The sequence below is a fragment of the Ochotona curzoniae genome, unplaced genomic scaffold, assembly GCF_017591425.1.
Source record: "Ochotona curzoniae isolate NIBS_2020 unplaced genomic scaffold, NIBS_Ocur_1.0 contig_3498, whole genome shotgun sequence".
Lineage (NCBI taxonomy): Eukaryota > Metazoa > Chordata > Mammalia > Lagomorpha > Ochotonidae > Ochotona > Ochotona curzoniae.
In genome coordinates this window covers 1,706,098-1,733,725 of record NW_024465885.1, presented here as the reverse complement: position 1 = coordinate 1,733,725, position 27,628 = coordinate 1,706,098, and the positions used below count along the sequence as shown (strand labels likewise).

General features: G+C 38.9%; 1 protein-coding gene across 1 annotated transcript in view; it reads right to left on the bottom strand.

Annotated features, from left to right (window-relative positions):
* DRD3 (dopamine receptor D3) overlaps window positions 1-3,470 on the bottom strand; it is a 47,378-nt gene extending 43,908 nt beyond the window's left edge. Inside the window, exon 1 of the mRNA XM_040980822.1 lies at window positions 3,445-3,470. The gene's annotated coding sequence lies outside the window, so the exon portion shown is untranslated. The remainder of the gene's footprint in view (window positions 1-3,444) is intronic.
* Window positions 3,471-27,628: the final 24,158 nt, after the last annotated feature.

The following is a 27,628-nucleotide window of genomic DNA, read 5'->3' as shown; positions in this document are numbered from 1 at the left end:
TGTGGTTGCCCAGGCAGTTCCTGATGAGCTGTGGGTGTGGAGGATGAAAGCAGAGATGAGTGAGATGCTAGATGCTCCCTACCTCTCAGTTAATTATTGCAACTTCCTCCCTCCTTAATTTTTTTTTTTTCCTGAAGCAGAGTTGCTTATATAACAGAGCAGGGCTGAGTTCTGTTATAGCTGTTTTGCCTTCTGATATGTAAGTGAACAGACAGTAAACTGGTCCAGGTGGGAAGAATCAAAGAGCTCAGAGATTTTATTAACTTAATAATCACTAAGTAATTCATAATAATCAGCTCTTTGTTAGTAAAAGGGGCTAATTATCACCACTTCGTAGGGTTCTCATGAAGATTAAATTAAATTATGTATGTAAAGCCCTGGCACTATTGACGACTTGGGTCAGATTTTTTGTTTTGTTTTGTTTTTGTAGCATGGGTTGGGTATGTTGTCCTGTGGATTAAAGCATTTTTAGCAGTATCCTTGACAGCTGCTCACTAGATGGCTTGGAGCATACCGTTTCCTCAGATTGCAACAGGTCTCCTCTATACATTGCCAAATGTCCTTTGCAATATGGAACAAAATTGCTCATTCTATCGGAACTCACTATTCTGGCATATTTGCTACCTATTACTTGGACTATCACAGATTTTAGTGACATCAAAAAAGTAGAAATAAATGGTAAAAAAAAACAACTATGTTTATGAAGGGCCCAATGGACTTGGAAACAAGATTACAAGTACTGTGGACAAAGAACGTTAGGAGTAGAGTACATGAGAGGTAAGAGTGGAGAAGGCAAGGGCTGCAAACTTACTGCTGGCTTTGCTTACAAAATTCACTGCAATAATGCTACTTACAAATTTTATATTATGAAATGAACCTTTACATTTCCTATGAAGTAGGTTCATCTTGGTTTTTATGGTTAGCTATAATATTTCTTAAAGAAAGGGTATATCTAGTTTAGAAATTAAAGGGACAGAGAATGATCAGGGCTCACCAGCTACAATAAGTGTTCTGCTTTGCTGATGTTTAATTTCTCAGCGCTGAGTGACAGTCTGCTTACAGGATGCCTCCTTGGTGCTTGGATACTCATTAAAATTTATAAGATTTTAATTATTTGTTCTCTCCCCTTAAGGGTTTGAGTTAAGCAAAAAGGGAACACAATATAAGCACCTTGAGTCTTCAACCTCTTTCTGAGGCCAATCACTTCTGGGCATCTACTGTGTGCCAAGCACTAGTGCCGAATGTGTATTATCTCACTTTTCGTGTTTATGGGAGCCGTGAAAGTGGGTATTGAAGTTGTCCTTTTATGGGTTCAACTGAGACAGAGAGAGGTTTAGTAACTTTCTCAAACTCACTTAATGCTAAGAGAGCTGGTTTGAGCCAAGCTTTAATCACAGATCTCTCTAAATCCAAAATCCAATGTGTTTGATGTGCCCCTGTTGTGACAATGGGAATCATTGTTGGGGTAAGGTGAGTTTTCTCTCCTTAGAACAAAACACTCTGGTAGCAGGGTTCTTTGACCATGTTTTCATTTGCATCACTGATTCCTGACTGTTCCCATCTCTGATCGTTCACTCAGTTGTTTCCTGACTGTCAGACTCCAGGGATTTTCTGATTTAGGTTTTATTTTGGACAGGTTAATTGCCTGGTAAAATTAGTAATGACAGATAATATTTACCAGCATTATTTTACTTATACTTCACAACAACCTCATGAAGAGACTAGGTGCTATTTCTGGTCTCAATTTTGCCAAAGAGGAAAGTGAGTCACAAGAGATTCAGTATCTTGCTGAGGTCACAAACCAGCAAATTAAGGAGTAGTTTCAACACAAATCTGAGTCCAGAGTTTATATTCTTAGTTACTCCCTCAAAGCAGTGAGACAAACAAACCAAAAATGGGGGCCTATTTTAAAATCTCACTTGTTCAGAGTATTTTGTTCATATCACCTGACCAAGCTTGGTGAAGTCAATGCAGGTGCACATTGCTCTTAGAACCAGTGGGTGTTACATTGTCATTATTATTAGAGGCAATTTTAGCATTTCTATAGCACTTTATTCTTGCAAATTACTGTCTACCTCATTTTCCTAATGAAAATTCACAGATGCATTGGCATAAAGAGAGCATTTATGTATGTGGGAAAAATTTATATTGTTGGTGAATGTATGGAGAAAAATCATCGATGTTTACTGGGCTTCAGTAACTAAGGTAATACAATTTTTTCTTAGTTACTTGCCCAAGAAAGCAGACCACTTTCACTTTCCCTGACAATCTCTGAAGACTGGGCATCCTATAATTCTGATTAAATATAAAATGAAAAAGTCAATAGATTAATTAAGGAAATATTAATTGATGATGAACTGTAACGTAATAGACACTAAATTCAATATTAGGTTGGGATCTATTTGGTGCTTGCTTTGATGCATATTCCATCATAACAGTCTTCCGTATGATGCCTTAATATCAACCATTCATTGGAATATAGTTTGCATTCTCCTTGCTCAAAACCCCTGCTCACTGCTAGTCATGCAGACCCTTAAAAATATCCAAATATAAATAAGCAAGTATTTGAGTAAGAACCTTTCTCATGTCATCTCTCTGGCTCCCAGAGATCCCAGTGTCATGTGAAGCAACTGTTCTTCACTGTTACTCAAGCGTAGACATTTACTGATCCCTTGATATCTGCCAAGTGCAGTATCAGGCAGGTACAGTGAGTTTAGAATTAAGTTCCTCTTTACTATTGCAGCATTATTATATGAGCAAGCATTTGGATGGTATTAAATAACTAAATGCATGGACTTAAACACATGTCTAATATCAATAACTTCTGTTGATCCAATAAGGTACAATAAGTAGCAGAAGTCTCACAATTAAAAAACAGTAAGCATCAAAATCATTAAAGAAAACATTAAAGAAAACATTGATCATTAAAGAAAACATGCACAATCATCATCTCAAATACTGTTGGGATGCTGGGAATAATTGCATTTAGACTTGGAAATAGCCTGACTTTAAATAGACCATTGAAAACAGTCCCTCTCAAACCCTTAGCCTTGGATTACCAAGGAGAAGAATTGAGGAGTTTAAAATAGCAACGCTCACAATTAATTAAAACCTTTAAAAGGAATACAATATCAACTTTCATATGAATCCAGGAAATAATAATTTTTAATTTTTCATCTTTAATTTCTTCTCTGTTATAGCTTCTGGAGGCCACAAGTATATTCATTTTGGGGTAAAGAGATAAAAAAAAATGGAAAGAACAGGCTTTTACTGTCCAACTGCTTAGAAAACACTGAAAACGTTTCCTTAGACTCTCAGGGTTTTTTAAGTCAAAGAGGATATGGAATCTTAATGCATATTATTACAGAATCCCAACATGATTTTAAAAGCTCCCAGGAAAACACTCTCTATGCACTAAATTAGAAACAAAAAGAAAAAAACTACTTACCCTGAAATTTTCTCAGATTTCTTGAGACTCCTGCAGTCATTTACTGAAGGCAGACATACCCAAGCAAAACAAACTTTGCCTCTCCCAGGACACAGAAACTATGCAAATGAACAGAAACAAAATCATCCATTTTTGCTTCAAAGGTAAAAATCACTTGTATGCTGCTCTGCCAGCTTCCCTGTTAGACCTTACCGCATGTTTCTTATCAGCTTTCCAATGTATCCGTTTTCTCTACAGTGCTTAGGAGGGAACCTAAATTGAAGGTTGCTTGGGTCAGCTGCACAGAGGATCTGTCCTTGGTGCTGAGAGATGGAGTAGTCACCGGCAGGATCTGCCTTCCACCTCGTTCTCTATTCTCTGTGTGCCTCTTATCTGCTCCAGAACTGTGTTTTTTTAGTACGTGTATATTCTCTCCCCAGGGCTCTTTTTAATCCCAGTTTTTCGCCTTCTTTGCCTTTGTGCTTTAATTTCTCTTGAGTGATGCTCACTGTCCTGAGTTTAATTGCCTATCCAGCTTTGGTGGGTGCAAAGATGATTGGTTCAGCAAAGGGAGCAGATCAGCAATTGATACCACAAGTGGTTAATGGAAATCAGTATACTTTAAAACACAATTGACAGAATAATTGATTTTTGAGGTTTAAATCTGTCTGGGGAAAAATGCTTAAAGGAAACACCCTGCAGTGGAGGAAACTTTGAAGTAAGGAGTATAAATAGTGATATATAAACTAATACTATGGCAAATGGTAAAGAAACGCTTTATTTGCATAAGATGTGATAAACATTTGCCAACTCATTCTTGGTATTTCTCTGTGATATGTATTTTTTAAAAAATGAGTTTCAAGAACAGGTCAAAGTGAGATGCAGCCAAGGGTCATGTCCATGAAAGTCAGCAATGAAACTTATTAATCTTAATTCATGTATGCTTGTTCATCTAAAATTTTGCCATAGGACTCTGTCTGTTTCTGTTCTCTTGTGTTCAATTTCTTCTCTTCCCTTTAGATGAGATTGTGATTTTTCTGCTGTCTTCTCTGCCAACAATGAAGAGTTTGGCAGCCACAGGGCCTACTATGTGAGAAAGTTGGTCCTCACCTGTCTGTAATAGAGATCTCTACTGGCTGAGCAAGACGCAACAGTGGTAGCCAACAAGGTGCAAATACTGTTAATAACAGCTACCACTGACTGACCCTGTACTATTAGCATGTCATTCTAAAACATTGTCTCTTTAAGTCCTCTCAACAGTTCTGAAGGGTTGGTTTCATTTTTTCTTACCAGTCAATTCATGGAAAAGGAGATTGAGGCTTAGAGAGGATAACATTTATTTCTGAAGGTCACACGACTACCTCACACGACTACCAGGATTTATAAATAGACATTTTAATTCTCTTAACCATTGTGGCATAACTCTTCTAAAGGTAGAAAATTAAGATTCCCTAGGAGACAGACAATATGTCAGTGAGAATAACAATTTTAATGACAATAATAATGATATCAATATTATAATATTTGTATGGTGACACTTAAAAAGCACCTTCTGAATCAGGTTCTTGTCAGCATCTGACATCACTATCTTTCTGATACCTACGTTTATAGAGGCTGGTACTGACTGAGTAGCAAATTTCTATGTTGAAATCTAAAGCATAAAATAAGAGTAAATTTGAAGATCTTTAAAGCATTAAGTTAATATGAGGCCAGTATTTTACACTCTAATCTAATAGATCTAGTATTCTTATAAAAGAGGAGTAAATGCCAGAATGCATGTCTAGAAAAGGTGAAAGTTGTCTGTAAGTCAAGGCAGGGAGGCTTAGGAGAAACCAAATCTAGCCACATGCAAATCTTTGTAATGTTGACAACACACAATGTGACCTGCTAAAGCAGCTAGAAATGGTGGGAAAAGTTTCTTCAGTGTTCATGTAGTGACTTTCTTCTTTCTTTGACAAAGTTCAAAAGAAAATAAACATTAATAAAAACTGTTACTCTAATTTCATGTTGAAGTAACAAAGAAATGAACTGACATGTCCAAAGTCACACATCTAGGCAGTTAATGATAATTTAACTCAACTGTCTCTCCAGTAGACTCGTTGATTTTCTAGGTGCCTAAGAAGAGATTGACCTAGGAAGCACAAGAGAAGTGGAGTAAATGAGGCGGTCCTTTTTCTCAAGACGTCAGTGTTGGGAAAGGTAATCAACAGCTCCAATTTGAAACTTTTCATTCATGCATGCAACATACACTAGGTTTCTTTTAAATAAGTGGAACTGTTATATATAATAGATTTTGAAGATGTTGAGGTGTGCCTCTGGGAAGAATTGTAGAACACCTACAGAACAAATATGCCTGAGTAGAAATCAAGAAAACTGCAAATAACTTCACTGATCTTCCTTCCAGGAACCCACCTTAATAGCATGAGTGGAACATTTCTATATAGCAGTGAGAGGTGCTTCATTAGGAACGTCTTTAGTTTTCGAAACTAAAGTAGATTTTGAACAAGTCAGGAGAGGTGACGGGTTTCCAGTAGGTAGACATGCTCAATGATTTTTTTCCTAAAGGTAATTGGTGTGAAGTTTGCAATGGAAATAATTTATGCTAGTTTTTGATATATACGGGAAAGCTTGCTTTAAGCCCCACACAATTGAGTACTTTGTCTAACATTGTCAGGCCAAGTTGAAAGGTCTGCATAGCTCACACTCTGCAGGCCTGTGTGGAAACCAGTGGAGGCAGTGTGGAGAGCTAATTTGCAGTACCCTGTGTAAACCAGAGGTGCACTTTGCTTCCATCTCTCACTATAATTAGAACTTATTACTATGAATTGGAATATTTGCTTATCATGATGATTGCAAATCCCATGGATCCTAATCCAGCCTGAAGAACATTTGTGTGTTTTTCACTGGACTTGAGCTGGAATCTTAAGAATGTACATGCTAAGTTGACTTAACTCCCAAACCTAGTCATCATCTCTCTTCCAAGAGGTTTCATGATAGAAGATAGCTACCTGAGAAAATCCTAGGCTTTACACTGGAACTCATTCTGCAGTTGTAATATAGTTCTTGAAATTAAAAAAAAATAGCAGGATTTGCTCATTATTCAGAATTGGGTTCTGATCTAACTCCATTTTTACCAGAGAATGGCAGCAAATGATGAAAGAAGGTTTCTCAGTCAGATGTTTATTTACTCCCCTTTTTCTTCTTAATGAGTAATAGACTAAGAGTAAAGGAGAAATTAAATAAAGGATATTTGTCTTTGTATTTATATCTACTTTTCTGTTGCTTGCACTTTTCCTCCTTTCTCTATTTCCACCTTCAGTTTCAATGTATTTTCCTTCAATTTTCACCCATAGGATGATCACATTCTTACAAATTTTCCCTTGATTTCTTTTAATCTGTTGTCATTTCTTTTTTCCTTATTCCAAAAACTCATGCTTAGTCATGGAGATGGGCTGAAATTAAAGACATTTCTCTCTTACTTAATTTATTATTGATTCAGAAAGAGTTCAGGGTTGATAATGTGACAGATTATACTTTCAAAGATGACCACAACTATAGGATCCATATATCCTGCTTTTCTAGAGCTTTGCCATGCAACCATTCAGAGATAGTCTTTAGTCTCTTCCTGAATCTGGTAGGCATTTGTAAATGTACCTACTGATGCAATATAGCAGAAGTGGCATTATGTCATTTCTGAGGCCAGGTCATTAAAATTGTATGCATTTCTTTTAGTTATCTTGAGATATTTGTTCTTGGAATTCATTCACCACACTATGAGAAAGATAAGGGAGCCCATGAGGGCCACATGGAGATAATTGTACAACTATGGTCTCACAACTTGACTGGCTGAGCTTATATCTAAATGCAGCATTGACTTGCCAGCCATAGACAGTGCTTTTCCATGAAAGTGGCTCTTCCAGTCTCTAGTTCAGCTCAGCTAGTAGATGCCACAAGCTACCTTGGCAAAACTTTATCCAATTTCAAATTCATGACCAAAATAAATATTTAATGTTTATTAATGCCTATGATTTTGTTAAGCAGTATTAGGTAACAAATAAATGAGGACTCTGTTTTTGTAGTGCTTGTCATTTTTACTGTTTAGAAAGAGCACATCTCAAATTCTATTATGTCTGATCTGATTTTGAGGCATTTGTCATTTAATTATTTAGTGTTCTTTATTTGATTCTCAGATTTGTTCATACCTTTAGATTTTTAAAAACCCTGTTACTGGTGGGCTAATATCAAATACATAAACTTTGCTTTGAAATGTGTTAGAAATGAAGATTTTGGACTCCACCTTCACACTCTGTAGACTCAGAACTTTCATCTTAACAAGATGCCTTATTATTTGTCAAAGCTGCAGAAGTAGTGATGCAAAGGACATACTGTGAAAGAGATGTGCCCACAAAATAATCTGTGAATTGTTTCTGTTTCGATTTTTCCCCAATGAAACAATCTTTTATCAATTAAATTATATGGTTTTTCTTGTTTTTAAATGCATTATAATATGTGCAATGTAAATTTCAACCCACTTTTATGTGTTCTGGGCAATGGTAGTAAATACATTCACAATGTTGCACAACCACTTTCACCATCCATTTCCATTGCTGTTTTCATCTTTTTTTTAAAAATTGCTTCTTCTTATTATTATCATTTTATGACACAGTTCCATAGATCATGGGATTTCCCTTATTCCTGCCCTAATTCCCTTCTTCCCTCCTCCTTTCATTGAGTTCCCCTATATAATTACTATAGTATAGTTCTTCATACACAATAATATGTCTGCCAGCATCCCATTGTCAAAATATAGTAAACAGTTTCATTGGGAGTCCATCTTTGTCTGGAAGTAAAGATGAATACTGCATTGTATCCTCACATCTCAATATGTTAGTCTCCATTACACATTACATGTTATACATCCCTTTAAATGAAAAGACACAAAACAAAATCAAGAACAGGAAGAAAAGAAGAAATTTACAACACCATGAAGAAAATACTATGCTGGTGAATGACTAATGTGTCTCTAAAGGAATGAAAAAGAAAGTCAAGAACCTTCTTGAAGAAGATGATGCTAATGTTTGATCTATGAGTCAGTAAAGAATTTACTCAGAAGAAAGTGTTTTGAAGAGATGAAACTAACAAAAAAAATTAACATCCATGAGATATAGTTTCTGCTGATTTTTATTGGTGAAATATGTGTTCTGTAGGCAACAAATAGTTGGGTTTTGTTTCTTAATCCAGTCTACTAATCCATGATGTTTGATTGATGAGTTTAAGCCATTTACATTCAGGGTTAATATGAATGGGTGGTAATTTGGTTCTGTCATTATAGCAATGGATTGTTGATTGATTTGGTCTTCTGTTATTTTGCTGGGATGTTCTTCGCACTTGCCTTTGGTTTTGGTTGGAACTATTCCTTTCCTCTGTCAAGAGAACACCTTTAAGTATCATTTGTAGGGCAGGTTTGGAAGAGGTATATTCTTTTAACTTTACTGTGGAAGAATTTTATTTCATTTTCAAAGACAAAGGAAAGTTTTGCTGGATATGTTATTCTGGGCCAACAATTTTTTGCTTTTAGAGTTTCCAGTGAGAGATCTCCTGTGAGTTTAACTGGCATTCCTTTATATGTCAGTTAATTTTTTTCACTTACACATTAAGGATCTTTTCCTTATGTTCAATTGAAGGGAGCTTAATTATCATGTGTCTTGGTGAAGATTGCCTTTGGTCAAGCCTGTTGGGAGTTCTGTGCCCATCCTGGCTGTTGTTTCCCAATTCTTTCTCTAGATTAGGGAAATTTTCCTTTATTATTTCATTAAATACATTTGTAAACCCAGCTTCTCTTTCTGTGCCTTCTTGGAGTCCCATAACTCTTATATTTGTCTTTTTAATAGTGTCAATTCTTGAATACTATTTTTAGCTTGATCCAGCTCTGCTTCCAGCTTTTTGTTTCCCCCTGGTGACAGGGAAATATCTTCCAATTCTGAGATTCTTTCTTGTGCTTTCTTCATTCTGTTTTGAAGACTCTCCACTGTACCTTTAATTTGATGCAGTGTATCCTTAATTTCTGATATGTTGGCTTTCATTTGATTCATTTCCAATATGACATATATTTAAATTCCTTGAATGCCTGCTTTATGTTTTTCTCATTGGTGATAAAAAGTTTTAAAACAAGTGTTTTGAATTCAGTATCCCTATTTTCTCGGTGTCTTCCTCAGTGAACTCTCAGGTTGGCGAATGTGTTTGCTCCTTTTCAGGGGAGTCTTCAGTAATATTCATTGTGCCGCTATCTCTTCTTTTGCTCCTGGTCATTGTACTTCTGTTTAACAGAGTTTTCTCCTTGGGGCAGTTTTCTAAGCTCTGTCACCCACAGGTCTACAATTTGATTTTACTTATTGTGTTTGGCACACATCTCTTCTTGCATCAAGTTTCAGCTCTGGGTTCTTATGTTAGAGTTCCACCATGCCTTCTTGGCCTAGGTCCTGGCTCACCAGTCTTCACCTCCTGTGATCCCATGCTGAGGCTGCGCTATTGTCTGTACAACTGTTCTTCCACTTCCAGTTGGAGTAGATTCCAGGATTAGGGAGACACCAGGTAAAATATATGGTTAGGTTGTTGCTGGTGCTGATCTTGTCAGAACCTGTTGGCCATTAGGTCTGAGGGCCAAACAGACTTATTTTGAGTTGTAGGATGCCAAAGTCAGTATTATTTCCCCTGTGGGACCAGTGCAATGCATTTAGCTCAGTGAGTTCTTGCTGAGCTCAATGCATGTCCAGCTCACTGTTGTCCCCTGCAGTCACAAAGTCCTTGTCACACTGTAAGAAATGGTGCTTGATGTGCCACTGCCAGAGTTCTTGATCTGCTGGCCATCAGGTCTGAGGGCTACCGGGACCTGTCTTGGGTGGAACCTGTTGGATGCTATGTTGTTGCAGTTCACTGAGTTCACTCCTGGCTCTATGCATGAGCAATCCTGCCCCATAGCCCTTGCCTCCTTAAGCAAAATGACTCTAGATACGGTTCTAGGGGATGGACTGGGCTATGAAATCCACACTATTCCCACACCACCCATCTGGGACTTGCTACTCTGTCTCTGCTCCTGGTCAAATCAAACAGACCAGCTAGAGAAGCAGTTCTTTGTCTGGGTTCATCTCTGGAGCTCCCAGTAAGTGTCCCTTCCCACCTTGTTGCTGGTAGTTCTGGTGCTGGTGGAATTCAGATTGCCGTTCACTGAATGCTGCTGGGTTATTGGTCACTGCAACACCACACCATTGTGTCCACTTCTTTCCTGTGTCTGTCAATCTCCAGGTGCCTCGCTGCTGTCATTCTGTCCTCTCCTATATCCTGGAATGTGCCCTCTCTGCTTCACACTGGTTAATATTTCTCTTTTGTTTAAACATGCCCTTACCCTATTCTGCCATCTTTTTTTTCAAGATTTTATTATCTATCTTTATTGGAAAGGTGGATATAAGAGAGGAGGTGAGACAGAGAGGAAGATCTTCTGTCCGATGATTCACTCCCTAAGCGATCTCTATGGCTGGAGCTGAGCCAATCTGAAGCCAGGAGCCAGGAGCTCTTCCAGGTCTCCCACATGGGTGCAAGGTCCCAAGGCCTTGGGCCATCTTCGACTGCCTTCCCAGGCCACAAGAAAGGAGCTGGATGGGAAGTAGTGCCACCAGGATTGGAACCAGCACCCATATGGGATTCTTGCGTGATCAAGGTGAGGACTTTAACCACTATGCTATCCCACTGGGCCCCTATTCTGCCATCTTAATTCTCCCCTATTTTTGTCTTGCAAAGCTGGAACTCTATGTCTACTAAGAAAATTTCTCCATTTCCCAACCCGCAGCCTCATTTTACTGTCTTCCTCTATGATTTTGACTACTCCAAGTTCCTCATGTAAGTGGAATCATATTGTAATTGTCTTTTTGTGACTGGTTTATTTAATTTAGCAGAACATCCTGAAAGCTCATCTGTTTGAAACATATATCAGAGTTTTCTTCCCTTTAAAGCTCAAGAATAATCCATTATGTGTACATACCACATTTTCTTTATCTGCTCACCCTTCAATGAATAATTGAATTACTTCCACAATCTATGCAACCATGTAGTAAAGCTACCATGAAATTTGAAATATCTCTTCAAGATCTCATTTTCAATATGTTTGTATAGATATAGCTGTAGGTGAAATTGCCAGATCATATGGTGATTATAGTTTTGATTTTTTGAGGAGCTGTCATACTTTTCTTCATAGCAACTATAGTATTTTTACATTATCATCCACAGTACAAAGAAGTTCCACTTTCTCTAAACCTTCAGCACAGTTTATATTCTAAATTTAAAATAAGACATGTTAGTGAGTATGGAGCCAAAACCTCCACCCTGATTTCCTATGTGGGTGACAGGAAGAGAAATCTCAGTATTTAAGCTGCCTTCCACTGCTTTTCCAGGGACTTTAGCAATGAGCTGGATCAGAACAGAGCAGCCAGGACTGAGCCATGGAATGCCTGTTTAGTAGGCAGCAGCTTAATTTGTAGTGTCACAATGATGTCCTCAATTTGATTTTAACCTATGTTCAGTCTCCTAACTAGTCATAAGTATGTGAAGATTTTTTCCTCTTTGCTATGAAAAAGTTTATCTATAGGTTTTGTATTTGTGGGAAAGTGTCCATTTCATCTAGGTTATCCAATTTGCTGGTGTACAACTGTTGACAGTATTTTCTTATGACCCTTTTTGTTTTATAGAGTCAATGATAATGTCCAACTCTCATTTTTTATTTCCTTTTCTTATTTATTTATTTATTTTTTATAATTTGAACCTTCTCTTTTTTCTCAATCTGTGTGGCTAGAAGTCAGTTTTGTTAATCTTTTCAGTAGGACAATACACTACTGCTTTATTCTGCATGAATCTGTTCTAATCTTCACTATTTTTTCTGTGAGTTTTATGTTTAGTCTGTTCTATCTCCTAATTTCTTAAGTTACAAATTTAGTTTGTGGATTTGAGATTTCCTGATTCTTAAATTGCAAGTGTTCTTAGCTATATTGCTCTGTTAGCTAATCCTGTAGGCTTTGGTATGTTGCATTTTTCATTTATGTTTGTCTCTAAGTATATTTGAGTTTCCCTTGTGATTTTTTTCTTTGATATATTGATCTTTTTAAAAAGTATCATTTAATTTACATGAACTTGTGGAATTTTAACTATGTTGTAGATTTCTAATTTTACCACAGGATCAGGAACAATGCTTTGTATATCAGTCCTTTTCAAAGTCATTTAAGGTGCTAGCATTGTGGTGTGACAGGTAGGGTTGTTGCCTGTGGTGCAGATATTCAATATGGGTACTGGTTTATATCCTGGCTGCTATTTCACTTCCAATTCACATCCTTGCTAATGTACCTAGAGGAGCATTGGAGGACGGTCCAAATGTTTGCACCCATTTGGGAAACTCAGAAGAATCTCCTGACTTCAGATTAGCTCAACCTTTGCCTTTTCAACCCTTCAACAATGAACCAGTGGGTAGAAGCTCTTTTTCTGTCTTCTTTCTCTCTGTAACTGTACCTACCAAATAAATGAATAAATTTTTAAAGTCATTTAAGCTGTGAGAAAGAGCCTTGTTAGGAGAATCAAGGATGCTGCAACCTGTGCACCACTGGGAGGTTTTATTAGAGGGATAAATCCATGATCCCCCCTGACTTTGCGTCTAGCCTGAAGGGTTGGTAAGGTGGAATGCCACCTAGGCCTGTGAGCATTCATGCTCGTTTGGTCTATCAAAGTGCCTGGGTTTAAACTGCTAAGGCACAGCTGCCTCTGACCTATGTCGGGTAGGTGGCTGGCTCTGGGAACCCCATGGCTCTCTCCATGGATAGGGAGGCCCTGGGCGGCTGAGAATCCATCCTCTGCACTCTGTACCTGGGACTCTTGTGATGATAAGATAGGGAATGTGACTGGGTCTTTGGGCAATTAATGGGTCTGACCTCCAGGATCAAAGGTAACTGAGTGCTGGAGAACCAGCACAGAGAGCTTGGCGCTCATGCTGCGTGCGTAACACATAGATCCTTAATTCGGTTCGTGTGCCTGAATGGGTGAAGTGTGTGGTTGCTGTTGTCTTGCCCTGGTAGGGAGGCACTGAAACTATGAACATGCCGGCTAATGTGATCTTACTCTCTCCACTGCTGATGGAGGAGATGTACCACATTCAAAGTGAGTATCAATCTGAACTCATGCTCTACCCTTGAGCACTGGCAATAGCTCCCTGACCTTCTCCAGCATATGCCACTGAATATCTGCTGGCAGAGTAGACAACCTACTAAGCCAAGAAGCATATTTGAAAGATAAAAACCATCAGAGGAGAAAAATCCATAAATGTTTTTTAGATGCCTGAAAGTAAATGTGGAAATATAAGAAGCATGAACAAGGAAGACAATATGACTGCACTAAAGTAACACAACTACACTTCAGTATTAGAATGTGAAGACAGATTGTTGATATGCATGAAAATAAAATCAAAAGAATCAACATAAAACTATTAGAAAAACACAGATGAGCAAATGCATGAGTTAAAGAAATCCACTCATGACATGGATGACAAAATCCATTGGAAGATTCAGATATTCAAGAGAAATGAAACTGGATCATTAGAAATGAAAAATTTAATATGTCAAATTAAAAATACAGTGAAAAGCCTTAGCAATAGATTCAGTGAAGAAATAGACACTGGAGCTAGAAGACAAATATTTGGAAACATCTCAGACAGAAAAAACAGAAAAGAAAAAAAATTAGATAAAGTCAAAGTAGTGTTTGGGATTTACTGAATATCTCAAATGTCTAACGTATGTGTCACAGGAGTTCTTGAAGGTATAGAAGGAAGGAATGGATTAGAAGACATATTTGGTGAAATTGTAGCAAAGTCTCCTAATTTGGAGAAATACCGGTATTTCCAAGCACATGAAGCACATAGAACTCCTGATAGATATGATCAAAAAAATTCAAGATGACACTTTATGGCCAAACTTTCTTTCTCCCAGCTCAATGCATGACACTGGTCCCATCAGGAAAACAATAATGACTCAGCATTGCACAGGCTCCATCCAAAATAGGTTTGGGTTGCACACAGTTCTGATTGCTAGCAGGCTCTGGCAAAAGGAGAAAAGAAAACAAAATTCGTATGATGGGCACCATTGACAACCCTGTGATTTAGCACAGCTGGTCGTACGTCTCCCTAATCTTGGGTACTGCTAGAGCCAGGAGCAGGAGAAAGAACAAGCAGGCAACACTGCCTTCACAGAATGGAATTACAGGGGGTGGAGAGTGGTGAGCTGGGAGCATAACACAGGAATCTAGGACTGAATCTCAGTGGAGCAAGAGGCACAAGTGACAGCAAACAAACAACCTGGCACTGAACAGGATCAGTAAATCTGCTAGTAGACCTGCAGACAACACAGCTTAAAAAGGAAATATAACAATGAATATCACAGACATACATAGTATGATCAGGAACTGTCAAATGCAACTCTACACCAACAAATCAGAAGACCAAGAAGAGATGGATAGACTTTTGGACACATACAATCTACCACAATTGAGGCAATTAATAATCTAAATAGAGCTAATCAAGGATGGAGATTGAATCAGTAATTAAATTCCTCAAAACAAAGAAAAGCCCCGGACCAGATGGCTTCACTGCTGAATTCTACCAAATGCTTAAAGAACTTACACCAATCCTCCACAAATGAATCAAAACAATAGGGAGACAATCCTTCCAAATTCTTTTTACAAAGCCAGTGTCACCTTACTATCAAATCCAGATAGACATGCAGCGGAGAAATAGAACTACAGACCAATATCCCTCATGAACATAGACACAAGAATCCTCAGCAAAATACTAGTCAATAGAATCTGGCAATACATCAGACAGATCATTCACCCAGATCAGATGGTATTCATCCCTGGCATATATTGATGGTTTAATATACACAAATCAGTAAATGTGATACATCTCATAAAAATATGAAGAATAAAAATCATATGATCATCTCAATAGATGCAGAGAAGGCATTTGATAAAATCCAATGCTGCTCTATCCTGAAAACCCTAAACAAAACAGATATAGAAGGAATATTCTACAACAAAACCATTTGCAGATGACATGCTGCTATACACAGGAAAACTGAACAACTCGATCAAGAGACTACTGGAACCTATAAGTGATTCTGTCAGGGTAGTACGACACAAAGTTAATGAACATAAATCAATGGTCCTAGTATACACAAAATACTCCATGGTTGAGAAAGAACTTGTAAGCACAGTCTCCTTTAAAATAGTAGAGAAGAATTTTGAATGCCTTAAATCTTACCAAAGATGTAGGAAATATCTATGATAAAAATTACAAAATATTGAAAAAAAATGGAAGAAGACATTAAAAGATGGCAACATCTACCATGTTTCTGGATTGGCAGGATCAAAATAATCAAAATGTCCATATTACCAAGAGTAACATACAGATTCAATACAATTCCAACCAAAACCCCAACAACATTCTTCTCAGAAACAGAAAAGATAGAATTCATTTGGAATTACAGGAGACCACAAATAGCCAAAGCTATCTTGAAGAACAAAAATAAATCTGGAGAAATCTCAATTCCAGAGCTCAAGACATACAACAGGGCAGTGATAATAAAAACAGTTTGGTACTGGTATAGAAATAGAGAAGATCAACGGGAAAGAATAGAAACCCCAGAAGGGAGTCCAATAGGTGTAGTTAACTAATCTTTGAGAAGAGAACTGAAAATAAAAAGGTGGGTGTCTTCAACAAAAGCTGTTGGGACAACGGGATAATAGCATGCAGAAGTAAGAATCAACTTTAATGCTCATATTATACCTAAATCATCTTGAACTGGATCAAGGACCAAAATCACCCAAAAACCATCAAACTATTAGAGGAAAACATAGGAAGAACTCTTCAAGATATAGGCATTGGTAAATACTTAGAAAAGGTACCCAAAGCACAGGTAATCAAAGCCAAAAGAAACAAATGGGTTTACATCAAACTAAGAAACCTCTGTACAGCAGAGAAAATGATCAACAAAGTGAAGAAGCAACCAACTGATTGGGAGAAAATCTTTGCATACGACACAATTGATAGGGAACTAAAATCCATGATTTACAAAGAGCTTCAGAAACCCATCAACAGCAACACCAACAGCCCTATGAAGAAATGGGTAAAGGAAATGAACAGACATTTTTTCAAAAGAACAAATTCAAATCTTTAACAAACATATGAAAAATACTTAAGCTCTGTAGCTACCAGAGAAATATAAATAAAAACCATATTGAAGTTCCATCCAACTCCGGTGAGATTGGTCTTCACTCGGAACTCTACTAACAATACCTACTGGTGTGGATTTGGGAAGAAAGGTACCCTCCTTCACTGCTGGTGAGAGTGTAGATTAGTACAATCACTAAGGAAGTCAGTATGGAGAGTGCTGAGACAACAAGAAATTGATCTAACATATGACCCAACTATCTCAATTTTGGGAATGTATCCAAAGGAAAGGAAATCTGCATATGAAAAAGTGACCTGTAATTCTATATTTACAGCAGCACAAACTACAATAGCAAGGACATGGAAACAACCCTGATGCCCATCAATAGAGAAATGGCTATAGAAATTATGGTACATCTACTCAGCCACAAAAAAGAATAACATTCATGCATTTGCAACCAAGCAGTACCAACTGGAGACCAGTGTGCTCAGTGAAATAAGCCAGTCCAAAAAGGACAATATCATATGGTCTCTCTGACAAAAGGCAACCTTCATGCAAAATATAAGATCAATAGATATGTAGGTAATCATATACATATATTTATCTAGAGCAATTGTATAATGGTGGCAAGTATGCCATGAAGTGGAGATACATTGCAGTATATATCTCTATTGTCAAGATATATTTAACAATTTCATTTGGAGTCCATCTTTAATTTGTACAAAGAGATGCATACTGCATTGTATCTTCACATCTGGATATGACAGTCTCTATTACACCATTATGATACATTCTATTAAATGAAAAGTCACAAAATAAAATCAACAACAGGAATAAAATAAAAAAAAATTTACAATACTATAGAGTTAAATAATATGCTACTGAATGACCAATGTGTCGATGAAGACATGAAAAAGAGAAAAAAGTTATTGGAGAGAATGAAGGTACTATATGACCTATGAGTCTGTAAAGATTTTAATAACAGAAAAGAAACCATTTTGAAGAAATGGAAATTAAAAAAAAAAACTATCAAAATTCATGAGTTGCAGCAAAACAGTATTGAATGGGCTATTGTTCCTGAAGTGATTTTGCTCCCAGCTTAATGCATGCAGAGCTCACTGCTGTTCCTCCAGGCCCATAGCCTTTGCTTTACTGCACAAAATGGAGCCTGATGTGGCACTGGTGGTGTTCTGGGTCTGCTGTCTGTTAGGTCTGGGGCCACATGGATCCACTGTGAGTGGAACCTGCAGGATGTGTATTTGGCACTGCTTTCCCTGTGGGATCGGTGCAATGCAATAAGCCAGAAACGAGGCTGCTCCTGGCCATCCAACCAGTCCCATAGCCTTTGCCGTATTACACAAAATAACACCCAGTGCGGCACAGGTGGGGGTCTGGGTTGTGAAATCCACCCAGTTCCTGCACCACCCCTTGGAATCTGCCATTCTGTTTGTGCTCGTGGTCAGATAAAACAAATCAGCAGGATGGGCAATTCTTGGCCTGCATTTACTTCTTGAGCTCCTGGCAAACTCCCTTTCCCACTTGGCTGCCACTGGAGTTCTGCCTGCTGGTGGAGGGTGGCTCAGGGCTCACCAACTGCTGCTGGGTCCCTGAAACACTGCTCCACTGTCGCTGCTGCTTCCCATTGTCCAAGGGTCTTCAGGTACCCCTCTTCCATTTGGCCTATGGAATCTGCTCAATGTGCTTCACCCTGGCTAGTGATTATCCCTCAGTTTAAACCTGTTAGCACTTTGCACTGCCATCTCACCTTCTTCTCTCCCTATAGTCAAACTTTCAAAAGTAAAACATAAGGAAAATATTCTGAAATGTGCACAAGAGAAATGCCATATTACCTTCAAAAAGTTCTATTTAGACTGACATAAACGATTTCTCATCAGAAACCCTACAGGGTATGGGAGCAAGGAGACAGTCCACATTCTAAAAGAAAATAGCTCTCAACTTATAAACTAAGGTGAAATAAAGACTTTGAAAATGAAAATAAAAATTGAAGTGATTTGTCACAATTTGTCACCAATTAACAAATGGTACTTAAGAATGTGCTACACACAAATAGTAATGAATATGAAATGATTTCAGGGCAGGAAAATTTATTGATAGCACAAAGGAAATCCAAAGTAAACAACAGGAATATTTATTGAAAAATGGCAGTTCCAAGTACTGATTACTTATCAATAATAACCTTTAAAATTCTCCAAAGGATCAAAAGATAAAACATATACTTGCTGTCTATAAGGAACACATCACCAACAAAGAGACAAAGAGACTGCACATGAAAGGATGGAAAAAGATATTCCATGCTAAAATATAAGATAAAGCAGATTTAAGGAAAACCAGTAAAGGAAACTAAGAAGGAAATTATGTAATGATTAAAGGACAAATTTAACAGGAAGATGCAACTATAGTAAATGGATATGTATCCAATGCTAGAGTACCTGGCAATTTAAAACAAATATTGAACTCCTATGTCAGGACACAGTCCCTGAGGTGAGCGCAAGAATTATGGTAGGGAGCAGCCAAGACCAGGCCAGGAAATGGTACCCATCAGCACACATTTGGCACAGATCAGGGGAGAACCAGGCTGGACCAGTTCACATCACCTGCTGGTGAATCTGGGCATGGAGTGTGGTTTGGGCCAAGTTGGGTCACAACGCATGCCATTTCATATGAGGGACAGGATTGGGGACCAGCTAGGCTGGGCTAGGCTGTAGCCCCCACCAGCATGAGCTGGAATTGAGGGTGGGCTGGGTCTGGCCAGGCTACAGCATTTACTGGCAAATGCTGAGAGGAAGTGGCCCATGCCAGACTGGGTTGCAGTACTCAACCAGCACATGTGAGACCCAAAGGGGAGAAGAAGAACCTGGTAGGTGGGCTGTGTCGGGCTTCCTTGGTGGACTATCACTCCCACTTGAAAGCATGAGTTGTGATGGGGACAGACCAGACAGGGCAGGGCTACCTGTTGGCCTCATGTGAGCTGGATCAGGAAAAAGCCAGGCTGGACTGATTGTTCCTACTTGTGCATGCATAAGTCAGAGTGGGTGTGGCTCGGTTGGGCTTTTTTGCAGCATCAGCTGGCAGATGCTGGCACTGGAGGGGTGGGGCATATTCTGTCAAATTAAACTACAGAACCACCTGGAGAGTGCAGGATCTGGGAGTGGGAGTGGGATCACTAGGGAAACAGTGGGTACCTCCCTCTCGGGTAGCTACTCTGACTGGTGTGCATGAGTACCAGGACTGGGACAGGCATGGCTAGACAGAGAGTGGCACCTACCAGCACATGTATAGGCTGGATACTGGGACTTGTTGGGTTGAATTAGGCTTCAATGCCCGTTGACACATATGGGACCTGAACGGGATGTGGCACAAACTGGACCAGTTGGCTGTACATACTGGCAATCACAGGAAGCAGGGCAGGGGGCAGGCCTAGAGGGGGTTAATGCAGGTTTCTCCAACTAGGCTGCAGCTCCCACTGGTGTACATGAAGGCTGAGTGTGTGGTGGAGAGGATTGGGCTGGGCTGCAACACCCATTGGTTCATGTAGAAGTTAGGCAGAACTGACCTGGCAATTGCAACCACCAGCATATGCATAAGCTGATTGGAGTGAGGGACTGTACTGGACCCTGTATTGGAAAGCACATACAAGAATCAGGTCTGGGATCACCTCACTTGAAGTTTCTTTGGGGATCTCCTGAACTGAATTGCTAGACTCAGAATCCCAACCATGGAGAGAATTGCAGGTACCGTGGTCTGACTGTGGAGTGCATGTATCAGAGCTGGGCCTCCTCAGTGGCTCAAATGGAGCAGTAGACAGCATATTCAAATGCACATGGAGGATATGGCAATATGCTGGAGTCTGCAGAGGACACCTGGCAACACACCGGAGCATGGAAGACAGAAAAAAATTATTAACAACCCCAGCCAAGTAAGCATTGACAATGAATATCAGGACAGAGACTCTAAGGTAGACTATGTCAATCAGTGGATTCTGGAGAGATTTCATTGTGCTTGAAGTGGCCAGATAGGCAGTAACTCAGAACTGTTGAACTATCAAAACCTCTTGTGCAGGACCCTCAGAACATGGCCCACATCGGGAACTCTGGGGTGGTTTCAGGTCGTTGTCCTCCATTCTAAGGTACAGAGACATTTGGGAAGCTGGGTGAGGCTTTGCTCCTTGTCTCTCCTCTTTTCCCAGATACAGGAAGAAAAAAAAAGAGAATGTGGAAATGGTTATCTCACCAACCTTCCTGTAGCCCTTGACCCTTATCCCTCTAATCAACTATGTAAAAATCATTAAAAATAAAAATAACAAAAAAGTAAAACAAATGTTGGTGGATGTAAACAAAGGGAAACATAAGATCTAATACAACAATAATAGAAAACTTTAATGCCCATTTTCACCAATGGACAAGTGAATTAGACCAAAAAAAAAAATCAACAAAAAATCAACAGAATTAAACTACAATATTGAGCAAATGGATTGTGAATGAATAGTGGGTCATAGGACAAATCAAAAGAAACATCAGAAAACTCCTAGAAATAAATGATAATGACAGCATAACATATCAAAACTTACAGCAAAAGCAATGACAATAAAGAAATTTATGGGGCTTGCATGGTAGCATAACAGGCTAGGCTTTTGCCCATGGTGCTGGCATCCCATCTGGTCACCAGATTGAGTTCTGGCTGATCCAGCTCCCTGCTCATGCCCTGGGGAGTCAGCAGATGTTTGAGCCCCTTCACCCATGTGTGAGAGACCTAGAAGCTCAGGGTTCACAGTTTTTGATCTGCCCCACCTCTTCCTCTGATTTCTTTTGCAGCCATTTGGGGAATGAACCAAATAGATGGAAAAATCACTGATTCCCATTTCCGTAACTCTGTATTTCCAATAAAAGTAAATAAATTTTTAAAAAGAGGGAAGTTAATAGCAATTAGTGCTTACAAATTAGAAAGGCAACAACAAGTAAACAATTTACCAAGGCATCTCAAGTGCACAGCAAAACAAGAGCAAATCAATCCCAAAGTGAGTAGGAGGAAATAAATAATAAAAGTTAGAAAAGAAGTAACAGAATTGAAAGGTTGAGTTATAAAGAACCAGTGACACACACATACACACAGAGAAGAGACAGTGCTTGACCCTGTTGGTTGACCCCCAGGCATATGGTCAGGGAGCTGCATTGGAAGGTGGAACTTGAGCATACTCTCACAGGAGATGCCTGGTGTTACAGGAGATGGCCTGATGCACTGTGCTGGCTGCTAGATCTTAATGATTATTTAAAAAAAAATATGTTCATCTCAATATTTTCATATTGCTCCAGTTACTCTCTAGTGTCACCTTATGGAGTGTTCTTTTATATTTCTTGCAGGATAGGCATAGTGGTAAAGAATTCTTTCCACTTCTGTTTAACTAGTAATGTGTTAATTTCTTTTTGGACTCATTTATTTTTATTGGAAAGGCAGTGTTACAAATAAGGAGAGGCAGAAACATGTTTCATCCACTGGTTCACTCCCCAAATGACCACAACAGGTGGAGCTGAGCTGATCCAAAGTCAGGAGCCAATAACTTCTTCTTGGTCTCCCACATGGGTACAACGACCCAAGGACCCGGGTTTCCTAGCTCATAAGCAGGGAGCTGAATGGGAAATGGAACAGCTGGGACACAAACTGGAGCTCACATGTGATGCTGTTGGTACAAGGTAGAAGACTAGCCAGTTGAGTTTCATGCCAGGTCTTAATTTCTCCTTCACTTTTTTTAGGAAAAAATGTTTTATTTATTTACTTGAAAGGCAGTTATAGAGGAAAAGGAGAGATCTTTTAAAATACTTTTTATAAAAATATTTTATTTATTTATTTGAAGGGCAGAGTTATAGAGATCTTTTTAAATCTTGAAAAATAATATTTATATAAAGTGAACAAATTTAATGTATTTTACAATATAGATTTGAGAACATAGTGATACTTTTCAACCTACCCTCCTTCCTGCTTGCACGCTCCATCCATCCTCCTCCTTCCCTATTTCTAGTTGTCTAATTTTTTTTAAAGATTATTTTTTAATTGGAAAGGCAGATATATGGAGAGAAGCAGATGCAAAGAAAGATCTTTTGTCTTCTCATTCACTCCCCAAATGGCCACAATGGCTGGAGCGAAGCCAATCCAAAGCCAGAAGCCAGGAACTTCATTGGGTTTCCCACTTGTGTGCAGGGTCCCAAGGCTCTGGGCCATCCTCTACAGCTTTCCCAGGCCACAAGCAGTGAGCTAAATGGGAAGTAGAGCAGCCGGGATACAAACCAGCACCCATATAGGATCTCAGCAAGTGCAAACCAAGAACTTAGCCACAAGTCTGTTGTGCCAGGCCCCGTTTGTCTACTTTTTACAATGGCATACTTTCATTTCAGAATCACAGTTTTAACACTCCATTAATTAAGGAACTCAACCTGCAGCAAGTAGTAAAAGCTCCTATTATTCCTCCTAAATATAGACAAAAGACTGTAATGTAAATAATAACCAAATTTCAAAATGTCAATCTTATTCTACAGGTTTTTTTGTACACTGCGTATTAGTTTACTGCAGATCAGAGAAAGCATGATATTTCCCTTTTGAGATTGGCTTATTTCATTAAATGCAATGGTTTCCAATTGTATTCATTTTGCTGCAAAAGACAAGATTTTCATCTTTTTGTGGTATGTACATCCTTACTGAAAATGGTAGTTTAACATGCTATACCAAAGCACTGGCCACTCGCCTTAACTTGGGATGGACAATTTTGGCAGATTCTTAATTGGCATTAAAACAAAGCTTTAATATGTCAGCCTGATGATCTCCAAAGTTCTGGGGAGAAATCTGCTGACATTTTTACTTGAATCCCTTGTGTATGATGCTACTTCCATCTTACTGTTTTCAGGATTCCCTCTTTGTGTTTCCAAAAGTTTCATTATAAGTGTCTTACGTGAGTCTTTGAGCGCATCCTGGAGCTGCTGAACTTCTTGTATGTTTATATTCATGTTTTTCAAGAATTTGGGAAAGTTTCAGTCATTACTATTTTCAAGTTTTTCTTGACCCATTTCTTTGTTTTTTCTTCCCCTGGAAGTTCTAAAATGTGTGTATGGACTCATTTTTTTTGGATCATGTCCTGTAAGTCCCTTAGACTGTTTCCTTTTCTTTTAACTTTTGTGTTTCTGTTCTGCAGACTGATAATTTCCACTGTTTTGACATCAAGTTTCCTTATTCTTTTGTCTGTTCAAGTCTGCCTTTTAAATTTTCTGGTAAATTAAAAAATTTCTTGGGTCCAGCACAATAGCCTAGTGGCTAAATCCTTGCCTTGCATCCACCAGGATTGCATATGGACACTGGTTCGTATCCTGGTTACACTACTTCCCATCCAGCTCTCTGTGGCTTGGGAAAGCAAAGCAGGGTGGTCCAAAGCCTTGGGACCCTGTACCTGCATGGGAGACCCTGAAGAGGCTTGAGGCTCCTGGCTTCTGGCTTTGGCTCTGCATCTGCCATTACAGCTGCTTGGGGAGTGAACCAAAGGAGGGAAGACCTTTCTGTCTCTTCTTCTCTTTGTAAATCTGCTTTTCAACAAAAATGAATCTTTTCAAAAATTCTAATTTATGTTCTCACACTTTTCATCTCTAGAATTATATCTTCTTTTTGTAGAGTTTCTCTCTCTTTATTTTGTTTATATTATTATCTTGACTTTCTTCATATCTTTGGTCCTTTGAACCTTTTAAAATATTTTAAATCTCTGTTCAGTAGATCTGCCATCAGGTCTTTCTCAGAGATAGGTTTTTTGTTTGATTTGTTTTGCTTTCTCCTTGCCCAAATGAACCACACTTGCCTACTTAATTGTTTATTATTTTGTTTCTTATTTTTACTTTCTTGAAAGGCTGAGCACCAGAGTGTGGGGAGACGTAACACACACACACACACACACACACACACACACACACACACACACACATCTGTGGATTCCCTTTTTAAAATCCCATTCTTGCAATAAGGGCTGTGCCAGTCTGAAATCAGGTTCTTCATGTGAATGGCAGATGCCCACATACTTGAGCCATCATCTGCTGTTTCTTAGGCTGCACATTGGAGAGAAACAGAGTAGCCAAAACTCAAACTGACACTTTATGTGGGATCTGATTATCCCAAGTGGCCACTTAACTAGCTGTGCCACAGCGTCTGCCCCATACTGTCATACTTTCCTATTTCTCTGTATGTCTTATTATTTATTGTTGAAAACTGAGGGTTTGGATGTAACTATATGATAATGATGGAAATCAGATTTTTATGTGTTCCCTAGCATTTATTATTTTTCATATTGTTGTTTATTAATGTTCTGTTTTTAAAAAATCTTTTATTTACTTGGGAGGCCAATTGACAAGGAAGAGACAGAGTGATAAGAGAGATATCTCTCTGTTAGCTCTCTCTCTAAATGATGACAACAGCCAGACTATTGAAACCAGAAAATCTAGCCTGGTCTCCCCATGTAGGTAGCAGGGTTCCCGAGCACTTAGGCCATCTTTTGTTGCTTTCATAGATGCCTTTGTAGGAAGTTTCATCAGAAGCAGAGCAGCCAGGATTATAACTTCTCTTTAGATATGGGATGAAGCATTGCTGAACCACAATGCCAGGTCCTTTTGTTCTGGTTTTATGCCATCTCTCTGCCAAAGATTAGCATATATTGCAAACTTTAAAAATGTTTATTTCTTTGAAGGGCAGACTTACAGAGGGAGAGGAAGAAAGAGATATCTCACCCACTGATTCACTCTCCAAATAAGATTGGGGCTGGGCCAAGCTGAATACAGGAACCTGGAACTTCATTAGTGTCCATGATATTGTTGGCAGGGCCCAAGCCCTTGGACCATCTTCTGCTCGTTTCCCAGGCACATCAGCATGGAACCAGATCAGAAGTGGAGCAGCTGAGACATGAACTGGTGCTCCTATGAAATACTGTAGTGCACTTGGTAACTTGACTGGGTTGCACCACAATGCTAGCCCCCCAGAGGACATTTTTAAATGGATTTCTGTCCTTGAAATCTCCTGAAGTTTACCTCAAGAAAGAGGGGCTTACAACAATGGGAGGAGGTACAACAGCTATATGCCTCTTTGAATGTATTTCTGTGATTAGAAGAAATCATTGATTAAAACACACATCTGTGATATTTGAAGGACAGAGTCTTTTTGCCCACACTGGTTCCTGCATGTTACATATGTCTGCTCTGGGGGCTTGAGCACAGCAATTTCCTTCTATGTTGAGAGTATCAGATGCATTTTACTGGATAAAGTATTGAAATGACCAAATTTAGCCTCAAATTTCCTTTACTCAAGCCTTCTGTTGGGAGTACCGTCTTTGCTAGGTTCCTAGTTACATAAGGAAAAGTCTGTTAGTACAATTGCTGTCAATGTAGGAATGGATGCTTGATGTTTTCTACCTGTCCATGTTCCTAGAATCTCTGCTTTTTTCCATTGGCTTTCATGGTCCCTTGGGAATATGAAAGTTGTGTGTATTGGTGATAGAAGATGAGGGAGACGAAGGAATGACATTGTGATAAAGCAATAGTGACTGGTAAAACAAGGGTTTGGGGCTCCAAGTTTCCCTGGAGGCTGTGGACCAGGGTTGTGGGAAGCTAGGGACACATATTATGGGGCATAAGATGGACGAAGAATAGTTGAGATACTTTATCTTTTTCATAGTTGACAACATTCCATCATAGAACAGGTTGCATTGGTTTCTTCCCTTGTTTTGCAAATTCCTAAATATACATGAAAATATGTATGTTTGTTTTTTTTTTAAATAAAAGGTTGCAAACCCTTTGGTCTTTCCCAGGAGGAAATGTTCTCTGAGACTGGAAATGGATTATTATTCTGTGGGTTTGAATGTTCCCACACTGTGCCTCTCTTGGGTAAGTGCCTTTATAGTGATTTAATAACTGCCCTAGAGCACAAAGGAGTTGCTTTATATTCATATCTATTTTTTCAAGACACACAGCATGCATGAAGCATATCTGCAATTCATTCTCCATGGGTTACATTTTCTAACTCTCCAAAGTTTAGTTCTCCTCCGTAGACTGGACTTGCAGAACTTTGTATGCTATTGACAATAATCTTGAATCCAGGGTTGATTTTGTCACCTACACAGCCCATCTGCAATCTTGTTATTGATAGCTCGATACCCTATTGCACTGCTGTAAATGAAACATGATCACTTAGAGAACAAAGCAAAATGACAAACTGTTACAAAGCAGTTGGAAAAAAGGACAAATATGAAACCCAAAGAAGAGCATCTGCTGTCAGTGGAGCTCTTGGGAAATGTTTTAAAGTGTGGTCTTTTGGGACAGTATCACCATCACTTGAAGTGCCAGTTTTTCTCCTCTTTCCTATTTTTTTCCCCTGTAGATAGCCTTTTCATACTTGTTCTAAATCTTTCTTGTTATCAAAATGTCCCCAAAAGTGCTGATGTTTATCAAACTCTAGCTGTATTAGGGCTCAGGAAAATGAATTCTGCCTTACATCCCTCCAGACACACACTGGAGAACTCAGCAGAATTATGTTGCTTATGCTATAGGAAGAGGAAAGGAGAAGCATGACATTTCCACAAAGGCACAAATGTGCTTTCTGAACTACATGGGGAAGCGCCATGTTCATTATTTGGGCTGGAGACGTGGCAGGCAGAGAAAATCCCCTTCCCAACCGAAGGAAACGATAAGGCGTTGATTGTCTAACATGAGAAACCCAGAGGCAGATAGTTTCACATTCACCATTAGGGAGCATTTTTATATTTCTGCTTTGCCAACTTCAGGGCACAGGTCTCATCCTTGGGTTGATTTGCCACATGGTAACAAGATGACTGCAGTAGTCCCAAATTTTCAATTCCAGTGGTGGAGTACAATATCTGCTTTTAATATTGAGGAAACCCTTTTTCAGAAGTCACTCA